Source organism: Epinephelus moara, chromosome 14, assembly GCF_006386435.1.
Source record: "Epinephelus moara isolate mb chromosome 14, YSFRI_EMoa_1.0, whole genome shotgun sequence".
Lineage (NCBI taxonomy): Eukaryota > Metazoa > Chordata > Actinopteri > Perciformes > Serranidae > Epinephelus > Epinephelus moara.
The window spans coordinates 27,575,189-27,591,224 of record NC_065519.1 but is presented as its reverse complement, the minus strand read 5'-3'; positions in this window follow the sequence as shown (position 1 = coordinate 27,591,224).

Below are 16,036 nucleotides of genomic sequence, written 5' to 3'. Positions count from 1 at the left end.
TACATACTGTATTTTTGGTAGATTGGAGCGAATGAGTGATGAGGATTTCAAGAAAGCAGACGAGTTCATCAAGCTCATGCGAATCCTCTACACCAGCACCCTGGCTGTATCAAGCGAGAAGACACCAACGTGTGGGCAAATACTTCCAATCCTAAAGAAGTTGGAGACTCACTTCACAGCAGCTGATGACGACTCTGTCTTCACTGCCTCCATAAAGGCCAAGATATGGAGTGACCTGTCCAGCCGCTATCAGGTATTAATTATGCATCTACACTACAGTAACCTTAGTAACAACCTGTTAGGTGGTGTAAGGGAGATACGATTCATATTGATTGATTCATTCATTCATTGGTCTCCAATTATTCAGGCCCCTTTTTTCAATTTGCTGTCTTATAGTTTAAGTTTAAGTTTATTTCATTTATATAGCACCTGCAAACAGCATTTGGACCAAAGTGCTTCACAGGCAAACATGTCATATACACATATATGCATAAAGACATGTAAAATACATGTGCATATAGTCTTAAAATACATCAAATTAAATACAATTTGCCATCTTGTAAATGGGTCTGAAATTGAATACTTTACAAAGCCACTGTACATCTGTCTCATGCTGTGTGTTGTAGGATGGTGAGATATCAGCATTTCTGGAGGAGGCAAATATAATGGATCCTAGATTCAAGGCTAAAATGGACAACAATGCTGCCTGGGACTGGGTGAAAGATGCTGCAGTGTAGATGGCAGGTCCAGAAGAGTCAGAGCACCAGGTAAACACAAACACATCTACAAATGTAACAAGCTATGAAACTGTTGTCAGCCTAAACTGTGAATTGCTGGATGCCTGTAATGATGCATCACTGGTATTTTTCTGCCAATCGGGCAGGACGGTGAAGATGGTGAGCGTGAGACCATCCAGTGCCAGGAGTACATCAGTGTGTCTGATCAGGAGGAAGAGGAAAATGTGGAGGTAAGGACATTGTGAATATTTTCATTTTCTTGGGAATAGTGTCTTACTCTGGTCATCCTTAAATGATCACTAACAGGATTTATTGTCTATTTCAGACTCAGAGTCATCCTCCCAAGAAAATGAAAATAACACCCTTAGAGGAGCTCTTTGAGGAGGAAGAGAAAGAAGCACAAACAGCAGCTGAGAACATATGCTGCCTTTCCTGCCATGAGAAAGCTGAGCAAGAAATAAAACTGTACAGGAACCTGCCCCCTGTGTCCATGAGCACAGACCCTGCAAGGTGGTGGTGGGAGAAGAGGTCCACTCTCCTCCTCATCCTGTCAGATTTGTCTGCCACATATATGTGTGTGCAAGCATCATCAACCCCATCAGAGAGTGTTCTCAGTAGCTGGAGACACTATTAGCCAAGAACGGTGTAAGATTCGTCCAGAAAAAGCAGATATGCTCATTTTCTTGCAAAAGAACTGTTAAGAAGTTTACTCGTGCTCCCCAACAGCCTAGCTGGAGACACTATTAGCCAAGAACAGTGTAGGATTCTTCCAGAAAAAGCAAATATGTTCATTTTCTTGCAAAAGAACTGTTAAAAAGTTTACTCATGCTCCCCGACAGCCTAAATGTGCAGTCTAACAGTGCAATTGTTTTCTTTACACAATTGTGTATTTTTCATCTAATTGCACCGTGCAACAATTAAAATAAAGTTTTTGTATTTGTATGATTGCATTTGTGTTTATTATATACTTGTTTAAGTATAGCAAGTATAATGAATATAATGTAAGAATCGGTAAGAGGAATCGGTAAGGAATCGGACCGTTAAGAAGGAATCGGTAAGGAATCGGAATCGTTAAAATCCTAACGAGTCCCAACCCTAGTTCCAGTCCACATTTTATTATAGTCAGTCAGGTCCAAGCTGGGTCCTCTTTATTACTGCAGCTCACATTCTGTTTATCATAATGTGTTATACCTTAGTGGTTCCTAGAAGAAAAGTGAATCAACTTTGATTATGACGGGACTGCAGTTAGCACTGTGTTGCCTATAACTACCATTATGTTTAAGTTGACTAAGGATCAGATTACAAGAACAAAAGTGGGATGAAAAAACCTTGAGCAGCAGGGCCAGTGAATTGGAGGCAGAGCAAAGGAAAGATGAATAGTCTCCCTTCTTCACTTATGAAAAAGAAGCTAGCAAAAATGTATATAAAGATGTTAAACCTAGTAGAGGAGGAAACAGTAAACTCAGGTATTTTTATATTCCCAAACTTTGGGGCATCATAGCAGTTCACATCACAGCAACAGCAACATCATAAGTGACCACAGAATTTCAAAAAAAAATTAATTAGTTGGGGAAAAAAAAGGACTAAAATAGAAAAATAGCCATCTGAAACATTATTAAACATTTTATACAGTATGATGGGCAAGAACAGTAAGCTGTATCCGACATGATGTGTTTGACGTTTTTAGTCGCTACTTTAATTACAGTGTTTGTTTGGTCCATAAAATAGACCCGTTCCAGATCTGAGGTCTCTCTCCTATCGGACATGTACTCAGTTGGGTCTGTAATATCTTGGGGAAAAAATAGGTCTGCATTTATATTTAAAAAAAAAAAACGGGTCCAGTCAGATCTCAAAATGAATTTTCAGGGTCCATTCGAGATCGTGTCCCGTGAACATCACTAAAGCTAACTTGCTCACAATAATAATGCTATCATGTTGATGTTCAGCAGGTATGGTATTAACTTTATTCACCCTGTTAGTTTACAATGTTAGCATGCTAATATTTGGTAATTAGTGCTACACAAGGAACTGAGGTTGATAGGAGTGTCATTCATTTTTCAGGTATTCAGTTATAAATGGACAAATTCAAATTTTGACCAGATGCCATCACTAAATGAAGAATCAGAAGATCAACAGAGTTATTACAATGCATCCTGAGAGGGACAAATGAATGTCTAAACGAAATTTAACAGCAATTCATCCATCACGCGAGACATTTAACTCAAATCCACAAAAATGTCAATGTCACAGTGGTGCCAAAGAAAAAGTCATATGATCACCAACATCATTAACATAAACTGCCTGAAAACCACTACTGTCTTTACATAGTTTTTTCACAATCCATCTTATCTGTTAATGGTTAAAAATAGCTGCACTGGATATAAAACCAAAGTACTTGTTTTTGTTCTGGCCTTGGTTTGGTCCACACTTTGTCCCCTCAAAATAAAACCAAAAGCTAAAATATGAAGTGCTGACAAATTTTCTTCCATAAAATACCCTGCCTGCCTGTTTCTTCACAACTTTTCTGCATCATTTACACAGCTCTAATCCTTCATACTCAATGACAGAAGGTTTGGTAAAGAAAAATAATAAAAAGCTGTGGTCTCCTCCCAAGCTCACAGAAGCCAGTCTTGCACCTGTGCATCCATCCATCTCTGCAGCCCCCTGTGACTCCCACCACCTGCAAGCCAACACACTACAAACAGTTCAAAAAACCTCGGGTGTTTATTTTGCCTTTGTTACTGAGCTAACACTCTGCACTGACAGAGACACTTGAGGACACTAAGAGATAAAGAGTGATGGCTGCGCATGTGACAAAAATTTGTCCAAGCTTAGGTATGTACATGTGAGGAAAAACAGGATAGGGAACAAGACTAAGAGGGATTTTATTTTTTCCTCCTGTTCATTCCTCAAGGCCTCCCTTGGCCATTTAGTACAGGCAGAACGTGGCATCTGTTGCAAAAAGAAAAGTGGGGACTGAGCTCACGGTTTACCCCAGGTGACTTCTGTAGGCCCCCAGGGTAAAGGTTGCTTAATCCCAGTGTGTGCATGTGTGTTGGAAGGGGGGTCTGAAGTAGGTTGAAATAACAACTGCCATTTGTATTCCGTGATGCTACTATAGACTCACACCAAAGGACAAGCACACACAGACACAAGAAATCACCCAACCAGTAATACACACACAGTTTCAGGCTGTGAGCCAGTATTTCAAGAGCCTGTATTCCCTACAGGGCCAAGAGCAACATTGTGATGTATATGTCCTCCTATTTACTCAACGGGTTGGGAAAAGAAAAGATTCTTCTGAGGCAAAGGGTTAAACACCTTGTCATCCCCTCACACATCATCTCATATCACCCACGCACTCTCGCCCCAACTCAGCAATCCATCTGCGCGCTAATAGTTGGTGGAAGACAGGTGTGTCGCCCCATTGGCTGTCCCTCATGACTCAACTGTCCCTGTTAGCTCTCCCCTTTCATCCCCCCTTAAACCCCCACCCGAGGGGCTTGTTGCATCGAGGGTGAATCTGTCACAGAAGTGCTGCGATGGAGCTCAAGAGTTATGAAGAGCGGCATTGAAAATCTGAGAATGTACATAATTCAGCACTTTTGTAGTGGGATTTCTTTATCTTGTCGTGGTGGTGAGTCAGTCCCAATGCCTTGAAATCTCTCCAGTGCTTTTATTAAAACTTTCCGTCACGAGGAAGCGCTCCAGCAGAAAGAAAGGTAGCAGCTGAATATTCTCTGGTTGAAAATTGAATGTACAGAGACTTCAGCTCTGATTGAAGAAGGTTCTTAGATGTATAGTTGCCTTGCCTGTATATCACATATACTGAATGTGTTACTTGGGTATACTATGTCACCAGATGAAATATCAGTTTTCAACTATACGACCACAATGTAAGTAGATTTGGATCAACCACTCTCATTAAACCATACTTTACTGGCTCATATTTATCAAGTTTCTTAGAATAAGAAATCAGTCCTATGAGTGAGTAAGTTTTGGTCTCACTAGGAGGACTGGGGCTTGAAGTATAGGGACACTGTGTTGTAGTCAAGGCCACCTAAATCCTATACAAGTCATGACCAAGACTACAGTGTACCGAGACTGAGACAAGACCAAGACCTTCAGGGATTAAGACGAACTCAAGACCAGAAACCAAGGAGTCAAGACTGAATAGATGAGACCAATGTGAGTCCCACATTAGATGACACACTTACAATAAAATGTGGGGCATGCAAATGCATGCAGCATGTTCCCTTTTTCTGTCTTCTTCTGTCACCCGCATTCACTTCCTTGGGTGCGTCTGGTGGGGGGCAGGGAGGGGTGACAGCTGCAACAGCAACAAAAAAATCAAATTAGAAATGAGTAAAGTTATTGGTTGCATTTGAGGCTGACAGCTTCACATCCAATTTCAGCAATGGTGCTAACAAATAAATAAGATCATGCACAAGCATTCCCCGCAGTTGTGGTCTTGACCAGTATTGAAATAAAATCCAGGGTCTTCTTTGTCTGAGACCGAGACAAGGCCAAGTAAAAATGCAGACACTTTCAGGACAAGATAGTCAGTGTTGTAGTAATAGAAACAGGTCATGGTCCCAAGTCCAGTCTCAAGACCAAGACCAACCTTGAGCACTACAACACTGGCTACATATGCACAGTGCTGCACAGTAACAAAGTACATTTACTAAGTGCTGTACTTATTACTTTGACTCAACTACATTTGAAAGTCATACATTGTACTTTTTACATTTCTATGAAGGCTCTCGTTACTTGTTACATTTGCTTTGAAGTCAGCGGATGATTTTTTTTATTTTTTAAAATGCAAAAGTCCATAAACTGTCATCATGCAGTATGGTGTTTGATTGTTTGTTGTAAAGTGCTCCTGTACATCTACTTCGTGCATGTGCTACACAAATTGGGCAGCTCATCAGTAGAGACAGCAGGAGAGAGAGATCATCAGCGGGTGGTCATATTTGGTAATGCGGTCTTACTATGTCTACAGCAGCACATGGAGAGGAAGATTCCCCACCAGATCACCCATTCTTACTGTTTTAAATCTTTGCTCTGTCTATCACACACAGACTTCATCGCGGCGTACAAGAATTCGCCATCTAACCTGAGAAAGCATGTCGAGGTATGTAAACATTTGCAAAATTCCAGATGAACATTTCAAAACAAAGTTGTATGTGCTTGTAGTAGCTGCAGTTTTTGTGCTATGTTTGGTCAAATTACTGTTTATGGATTTGCCTGTGAAGTGTGTGTGTGTGTGTGTGTTTGTGTGTGTGTCTCGGTGCGGCCCGTATATGAGGACATTTCACCGGTATTTGCACCACATTATGAGGACATTACTGATTTGTGAGGACATATATACACATAAGCAATTACTCCAGTACTTTAACTTAAATAACAATTTGACTCAGCCTCTTTCACTTGAATTGGAGTAAAATTTGACCAGGACTATCTATACTTTAACTCAAGTAATAGAGATGTGTACTGTGTATTGATGATGACAATTAACTGAGTTAAATATACCGTTTTAGTAAAAGATCACATTTTTTGAGACCAGAGCATGTTACAGCATATGACTTATTAACAAGATCTACAAGTCATCCTAGCAGCTCTGTAATTCTGTAGGCCTAGCCAGGCTGTTCTTATATACTCTTTATACTTATACCTATAAAAAAGTAATGCACCACAATTTGTATATAACCCACATAATCAGAGAAACAATGCACTGAGGGGTATACAGAAGAAAGTAGTATAAAGACCAAAAGTTAGTGTAAGGAAGTAGCTTGGGGCAGTGGATGGGTCAAACAACACAGGACTTTCCCGTAGGAGATAAATGTTCAGAACCATGTTTCTTTACCTAAATCTAACCAAACAAACTCTCCTTACCTAAAATGAAACTACATGACTTTATGTTAAGTACGTAACTTTTACATTAAGTATGTAACATCATTCATGGGGCACTGATTTGTTCGATATTATATGCACCATTGAGGACATGTTTGCTTGCCATAGACTGTATATTCGTGGGCACAGCAGTGCTTTCATCTTAACGCTAACATCAAATTCTAACATGTCCATGATGAAAATACTGACATGCTGATGTTGATGTTGTACTATGTTTACCATTATCATTTTAACTTACATTTGCAGTATTAGCAGTACTAAACAGTTCAGTATAGTATTATACTATCATGTATTGATGAATAAATGAATTGCCATTTTACAGGAATTCAACTTGTTATTTTAAAAGCATATTATCAGCCTTCTTAATATTTATTCAGACGAATGAGAGATATTCATTGATGACAATGTGACTATTTAAAGATAGCATTTCAGCAAAAATGAACACATTTCTGATTGACCTACTGAGAGCACATGATCTCTTCACATAGATTGGTCCTCACAGCCCTGCAGCAACAAGAAAAAAATGTACAGCTTTTTCACAGCTAACAATCTCTGCTTTAATAATTTAAACTTGGATCTCTCGTGCAGCTGCTCGGATGGTGAGTACAGTGCTTCATTTCCTCAACACGCAAATTTGAAGATACAGAAAACCAAGCTGTGTTCATGCAAATCATGGGTTAATTGATTCATTTATTATTTACTTACTTGTAATTACAGATGGCGGAGCTATATTTAAGTTATACTGGGGGTTTATATTGCTGCAGTGTATTTTCCATCTCTGAGTGATACTTATGAAGAGGTTCCATGAACTCCATGTTTTCAGTGAAAGGGTGCCTACAGCCTCATTTGTAGGATTTCAGCTATGTATTACCTTTGACATTATACTTTTCATATATAAGCCAGATAATATGCACACAAAGCCTACGCATACAGTTGTATGCATTTCTAATCTAACCACTTTCTGACATTTGTCAGAAAACTGCAATACATTGTCACCTTTCTGAAAGTCTGAGAAGCTAATGTAAGAAGGGTAAGAAGTTGATTAGTATTTTTTTATTAATCCTGGTTTAATTGATAAATACATGCCCAGATCTGTATTGATAATAAAGGCATAACAGCATTAGGTTATTTTGTTGCTTTGACACTTAATTTACATTGTCAAAATGAAAGATGAAGGGAAAAAAGCATTATCAAATCAAATTCCTGGCACAAATAGAGCAATTCCCAAAGCAATCAAGAAGCAACTCGCAAAGAGATTTTTTTTTTTTCTCTCCGGGATGGGAGCAATCAAAAAACTAATAATGACCACATTATTTTGTTTGTGAGCAAAACCAATTTATGTCATGTCTGAAAACACAGCTATCATAAAATCCAAAATAAGCAAAATAATAAATGAGCTTGGCAGTGAGCATGCAGTAATCTCTTCTGATGGAGTATAAAAATGTCTAACAGTTTAAATTAGTGGTGTTACCTCTTGGTGTTACAGCTTGAAGCCCTTCGGGTTCTCACTAGCGACTGATTTCCTTTCCCAATCCCATCGCTAATAACCCTTCTTGACTGTCTACCTTCATGCCATCACCACGGGGCATAACATTTGGTCTCTGTCTTCTCTACCTCTCCTCCGTCTGTTCTTTTAGACCTTTCCATCTGTCCCCACCTGCCCCGAGAGTCTGAAGCTTTGTGAACTGAACTCACAGCACTGCAAACAGTTGAAAGAAAGTGGCAGAAGCCCCAGCTTGTCAGCTGACCTCTCTCTCTTTTAGTCTCCCCTGTTGTCAGACTCGGCTTCTTTTTCTCCCCCTATCAGTCTTTTCCCACTCGATCTTCTGCGTCTGACTCTTCTACCCTCTTTGTCACTTTGTCTTTGTCACTTACTTTGAGAAGGTTGATGGCATTCGAAGCTGCTTCTCCCAGCTGCCCTCTAGCTCTGTCACTGAGGCTTGTTCTACCTTTTTTTTTTTTTAATCCAACCCCACGTAAAGCTGCTGCATTCAGCATTTCAACATCAGTAATCATTACCACATTTTATCTTGTGTTTAATTATGAATACAAATAGACTGGCTACTTCCACTGGCCTCCACATTTCATTTACATACTGCAGAATACATTTTCGAAACTTTCCACTGTGAAAATATTTCTACAATTCTAACTGCACAGCTTTTCCTTCATGTTATATTGCTTCAATATGCTGAGATGAAATCCTTTTTAGCAGATGTTCAAAAATGCAAGAGGCTGTGTCGGTGTGTGCATGTTGCTATGGGCAGCAGTTAGAGGATGAAATAAAATCCACAAAGAGTTACAATTGTTTTTGACTGACCAGCATCTTTGGATGATGTTGCATTGGATTGCTGCATAAGGTGAACATCATTCAACTTTTTTTTTTAATGATAACTGCATTGTTTTGTGGAGGCCTTTGCGTTGGACCCCTAATGTGCAGGATGTCCCAACTTGTAAAATACCAATGCTTAGTCAGTGGCCCTGGACTTCTGATACTGACACACTAAGGCACTCTTTATCGTCTTCATAAGACGCACTTGGCCGCATCATTATTTAATGCTACGAGCAAGTGATGTAGCAAGGAAGTCTGCTTTGGGTTGGATAGAGGGGAGGACAAACAAGCACAGGACTTTTACCCAGGAGACCACCATTCAGCTGCTTTCACCCGCCACATGATACCCTCTAGTCATTGCAGTGAAGGGAAGGTGGCAGAGAGGAAATGGCGGTAGGGGTTCACCATGTTGAACTTCTGGTGGTTGCATGCATCAAGATAGCAAAAAAAAGACAAGATGGAGGAGCTGATAATGTTGGTGTCTGAATACTTGGAGGTATAGCAGTAGCAACAAACTGGACCCTTGATAACATTTCCACCAGACTTCAGATGACAGGTAAGTTGTCCAAATGTGTAGATTTACGTTGTCTTGCTACAGTATGCAGCTATAAGCTTGGCACTTCTGCCAGTGTTCACTGAAGTACCTGCGTGTCATCACAGCCATGGACCGTAGCAGCAGCAGCTGCTTTTAAAAATGCTTTGCTTTTGGAAATCCACTTGCAGGTCAGTGGTTGTCAAGGTGATTACCACATGGTGGTGTGAAAACTTTTGCGTCCTATGTGAAACCAAAAGTCAATATTGTCTCGTCACATGAAGCACATCACATAATGTTACTACCAAACATACTTATTTTACGCCAAACAATGATCTTTATTCTAAACCTGACAAAGTACTTTTGTTGTATAAACCTAAACATTAAGTAAATGTATATTGGTTTAAGTTTATTTTGGAAAGAGACAAGTGGAAATGACATTTCGAGTACAACCATAAGTTTATTTTGAAAAGACAGTATGCATCTCACTAGCAGAAAGTAACACATCCCTGACCTTCCAAAACTGAACCTAGAGCGATACCTTGAGAATCGTAGTTTGATGCAGCGGGCCACTAACTGTATTTAACTAGGTTGGGAGTGAGAATATGTTGCTACGTGCTAGCATGTTTATTAATTGAAATGAATGACGTATTGTAGCAAGGGCAAGTAGGTGCAGCTACAACTCAAAGCTGCCATAATCAATACTTGTATACTGACAATGGAAACAGTGACTCTTTGTAAGCCAACTCTTTGTACCTCTTTGAAAGGGGTCACTCTTAATGACAAACCCAGAAAGACGTTCAACTGAATTTGCAGCACACCTAAACCAGTTATTTCCAACTGTGCCAGACAGTTTAATACATTAAGCATCATACTTGCATTTGGCCATAAAGTTGAGCTAGTTTGCTGTCTCCGTCAAGTAGCTGTCCATTAGTCACTCAATCTACAGCAGAAAGTGGCACTTCAAAATAAAAGCTCCGCGCCAGAAATTTGCTGTACTTAAAAATGAAATGTATGTGTTTTTTTACAAACTTGGCACATTTGCAAGTCACTTGTGGTCCATTCAGAATAGACCCGCGACCCACCAGTTGGGAACCACTGATCTAAACTATACAAAGTGTTTTAACTTCTTTCAGCTCAGTGTTTTTGCTTAACTGCCCACAATGGTAATGTTTGGTTCACTCTGACTTGTTTCTAGCCACAGCAGGAAGCTCTTCTTACTCAAAAAGCTCTGACAAACCAACTGTACACCTCTCCAGCACAGAAAGCAGACAGACAAAATTGGCGATTAGCATCAAGAAGCATTTAGCAGCTAACGAGCCAGATATTTCCCTCAGGAGTTGGTTGAGAGCAAAAACAGCTAAAAGAGAGTATGTGTTGGATTAATATTCACCTGGTGGACACAAACACGACTCCAAATAAATGATAATGTTGCTCTGTAACTGCTGGATATTTTAAAAGGCAACTGGTGAATATGTCAGTGTTGTGTTTATAGCTTTATCTGCTGCCCCTATGTGACTAAATAAATCTATTAAGGTTTAAGGGATTCAATATGTCAGTTACTTAAACCAGCAGGCCCATCTGCACTGTCCCTCTGCACACCACTGCTGTTGATCCGCTCAACCACCTGACTCCTAAGACAGAGAGCAATAAATATTCAGCTTTGGATCAGCTACTCCTCCTGTGAACAACTGCATTTTCAATCCCCAGTCCATTTACAGCCTGGCTTATCAAATCATTCCTTTCCTTTCTCTTAAAAACAAGCCCCCATTTGATCACCTCTGCAAGTGTCACAGCAGCCTCTGTGCTGTCACTGTCTTTCTGTAGTGCCAGAAATCACTGCTGAGCCCATAGTGGAGGTGTCATGGGTCTAATTCAATAAAACATCTGTGATACCCACATTCACACACTCAACCTAGTAACATTTGCATTAGGTGACTGCTGAATGTTGCTGCCTGTTTAATGGGCCTGCAGATTGATGATGGCAAACCCTGATGTTCTCTATTGTCACCACTGTGGCTTAGTAAATTATCCTATTGACATCTGAATTGGGCTTCTGTGTGAATCCTCACTAAGCCTATGGTAGAAAGCATTGTTGCATCAAATGCTGTGGTAAATGTCTTCACATCTGTTTCACTGGAGACCCTCCAGACTAAACCCCCTCCCTGCTTTCATTTAATTAGATCCTGCACCCACAATATTTATCCCCATCCAGTGTCATGCCCCAATTTTTCATACTATAGTTATGGCAACAGTGCTCAACACTCCTTTCTTGGTTTTCCATGGTGTGACTTATAGCTGCCACACAGAGCTTAAAGTGCAGCCAAAATCTAATCATCAGACACTTTGCGCTGCACCTTAAGCTTTAGCAATCCTTAATCTAAAGTGCAACTGCCCCCTGAAACACTGACCCACGGCTCATTGAGACCTTTGCAGACCACCTTCCCTTCTTCCTCCACAGATTATCTTATCTCACTCTCCTCTTATACTCCCCCCAATGATGGCCTGTGGCTGCTCAATTCTAAACCCCCATGCTGCTGTACAGGGCTGCAAAAGGATTTGCACCATCACATCTCTGTCTCTCAGCTGTGGGCCTGGAGGGAAGTGGCGGTAGAGCCAAACTCTGACAGCTGAGTCTGATTAGAAGTTTGGGTAAGCCAACTCTGTTGTACCACACAAGTTTCACACTTTACGTGGCACTTAGTTCAGGTGTTACATCACTGCTAAACATCCAATTTACACAGTATATAAACTAGCAAAAATATGACACAGCTTTGTGAAATATCATTTCATTATTCTAATCCGCACTTTGTTGCCAAAGTCAAGGCAATACAGGGGCTGTTAAGTTCTTCGAGAAAAATTAACATAAAAATATAAATGCTATTTTTTGCATTTACATACATTTAAATCATCTAACAAAAAAAAAAAAAAACATATCATGATAACGGTAGCATTTAAGAAAAGGGGATTGCATTATTAATGCTTTAACCCTTATGCTTTAATTTCTCCAATGCTTTCATTAATGCTTTTTTTATTCCCTCTCCCTACATGTTTTAAAGTTATACTTGTTTAACATGTTTCCCCAAAAACTCCAAAAAGGGGCTGGCAGCAGATCTACTTTATCTCCCTCATTGAGAGATTTGCTTGCAGTAAGTTTAGTTTTTGTTTTCTCCAGCGCAGCTCAATCTAGTTTAACCAGTGTAGAGCACTGCACATCAAGATGGCTAGCATTAGCATTAGAGGAAACATCAAAGATGTTCAGCCATACATGTTTGAGCCTCAGTCAGACCCAGACCCAGATAAGAAGTCAGCTGTGCACCAAAATCAGTGACTAGCAGACATATTGGAATGCTAAGTGTAGTTAGCATCGTTCATTTTTGTTATTTGTTAGCTTTTAGGGTAACTGGCAGTGGCTGAGAATGAATTGGCTGACACTGTTAGTGTTTATGAGACATACAGTATCTGCTACAATGGGGTTTTTGGTAGTGGAGAGAAGCTCCTGGTTTGGTTTACATCCAAAAACTGCACTCCATGTTTGCTATCAAAACTTTCACTGTGCTAATGCTAAGTCCGCTCTGCACTGGAGATTTCAAGTTTCCTTGCCGATGTTGTGTCAAAGTTTGTTTGTTACCCCTGTTAGACAGAGATCGGCTTTGATATTGGTGACGTAACTATTCTGTCCAGGACCACAGGAAGTGTGTTGGGATTTGAAGCCAATTTTCCATCACATGATGCCCTGCGGCCCAAAAGACTTTTCCCATTGTCTTACATGGCAAAAGAGATGTCTGTAAATCAGTGGATAAATGGAGCGTCACAACCCCCACAAAATGCCTCCTTTCACTATTGAGATTTAATCCATTCAGTCCAATAACAATTGGAAAGTCTAGAAAAGCCACATGATTAAATAATTTTATCGCCATTCAAGTTAACAGGAGCACTAAACCTGAAGTTGCGGGTTCCGCTGATGGAAGCCATAGCAGAAGCAATGCCAATCAGCGCCCACTAAGCATCTATAATGGCACTGAACAGGACCCGTCCTACTACGCTGTATCCAGGTCTCTTTATACATCCATGGTTCTTCCAGATGTACGATTGAATGTCATATTTTAGGGAGGTGCACAGATATTGCCCCTTTAATAGAGGACAGTGAAGACACCTGTCTAGTCACAAATTTTGCACAGACACAAGTTGGTATAGTCACGGTCATTCATTTTAGGGGATCTAAAACATAAGAAAAACACATTTTTGACTCAAAAAAGACCCTGGAAAACAGGGTAAGTAAGTAACAGCATAACTACCACACTACATTCAAACAAAAAATGAACTGGTGCTGCAGACTGCACAGGTTCTGCCACTCCTGGATCCTCTTTCCCTCCTTCATGGTCTCCACTCTGCACCATAATGGCTCCTCAATGATGGATTGACCTTTCCTTTTCAGTCAGAACAGTGTAGTCTCTGTATGCCTCGTACATTGTAGGTTAAGGATTCCTTTTTTTTCAACAAGTATCATACGTCACTCTCACTGAGTCACCTCCTTTCACCTCTGCTCTCTCTAATCCCTCTAAAAAAACCCTCCCTCTGTTCTCCTTGTTGTTTATTTTCTTTTCCTGGTACTTTTTTTCACTTATACAGCAGTTCAGTGCTCACAGAAAATTGTGAGGGCAGCATGACTTGGAGCTTTGCAGTTCTTTGCAGTTATAAATGTATGTGTCTGTAATGGCTTGCTGCTGTGGTTGTCACAGACTATGATATCTTTGCAGTGGAGGACATGGATGGAACAATGTAGCGTATGGCTGCTGCAAGGGCTGGTCCTCTCTGGGGAACTATAGAGTTCAAATCTCATTTACATTGGAAAAAGAATAATGACATTTCAATCTTTTGTGGAATAATTAGTTTACCTGATTGATGGAGTTGAGTGAAAAGTCTGATTGGGGATTAAAGGTTTATGATCCCAGTACCAGCAGCAAATAACATTTAGATGATAGAGAGCCTGTGCAGCTCTGACAGAAATTAGTCAGCCAACAGTTTCTTTTGTGGATGGAGCAGCAATGAGGTAAAGCTGTGATGAGCAAGGCCTCTGCAATTGTCTCTGAAATGTATGTTCTTCTACTACGCTTGCAGCCTCTTGCACCGATGCAGATTTACTACTTGAAATTTGAAACACTGGATCTGTACTTTAGACAGATATTGCAGATAAACACAGGCTTCTCATCTTTAGTGATAGTTGATGTTGACAACTGAAATGACAACTTTGCATGCTTTATTACCTGTAGCTAGCCAGCTAACATGTCTCATTTTAAATATTTCCAGCTGACTTTGATGAAACCCTAAACACTGTCTTAAATATGCATTTGATGTTTACATAAATGTTATCCTGCTAATTTGCAGATAAGATGCAGAAAAGACAAAGCCAACAGGTGCAATAAGTCAGCATCCTCACTGAATAACTTGAATGAAGATTGGAAAACTTGGAAAAGAAGCTGCATTATTTTTGCAGTATGGAGATAGTTCCCTATTGCATTATAGTACAAAATAATAATACATAAATAATAAATAATAATAATTTAATATCAGACAGCTTTGTCTTTCTAACATAACCTTGTTCAAATGTTTACTCTAGAAATACGATAATGAGTTATTTACACACAAAGGTAAGATCAGGGATACTCACCTCACTTTGCCCAGAGGGCAGCTTTGCAAGATGACAGGAAGCCAAGGGCCGGTTAATAAACAAGTATTAATAATTGATATATAAGTAAATATCCTGAACCTCTGTGGGAGGCTCTGTTTTGATGCTGTTTTAGAAACTCTTGCACCGGAATTTCATCTAAAGTACAAAAATAAATTCCCAGTGTGATTTTTTTTATTTTCACTGTGAATTAGAAAATGGCCGATGGGCCACTGGGACCCGTAAGTTGAGAATTACAAGGTTAAATAGATGGCTTATGAAGTATTCTCCAACGTCTGTGATGCCACGGGTCAGCATGCCTGGATCCCTGCCCTTTCTTGCAGCCTGGCTCACAATGCACCTTACCCTGATGCCTGTCCCTGCAGGTGATGGGCACACAGGGTCAAAGGTCCATGTTGTTCCTTTGGGCTGTGCCTGACCGGGTCCCATGGCCCAAAGCCCAGTCAGCTCCCCTCCCAGGTGTGGCTCCAGAGGCGGGGCCCCAGCTTCCCTGTTCCAGTTGAGGTGCTTAAGCTCCCTTTCTGCCGATTCATTAGGGTCTATTCAGTCACTCCTAGTCTGGCTCCTCCTCAACTGGTTAGAGGCCCCAAGGTAGACCCAGAATGCATTGGAGGACTTACATACAGTGGTGTGAAAAAGTGTTTGCCCCCTTCCTGATTTCTTACTTTTTTGCATGTTTTCCACACTTAAATGTTTCAGATCATCAAACAAATTTAAACATTAGTCAAAGATAACACAAGTAAACACAAAATGCAGTTTTTAAATGAAGGGTTTTATTAATGAGGAAGAAAAAAATCCAAAGCTACATGGCCCTGTGTGAAAAAGTGTTTGCCCCC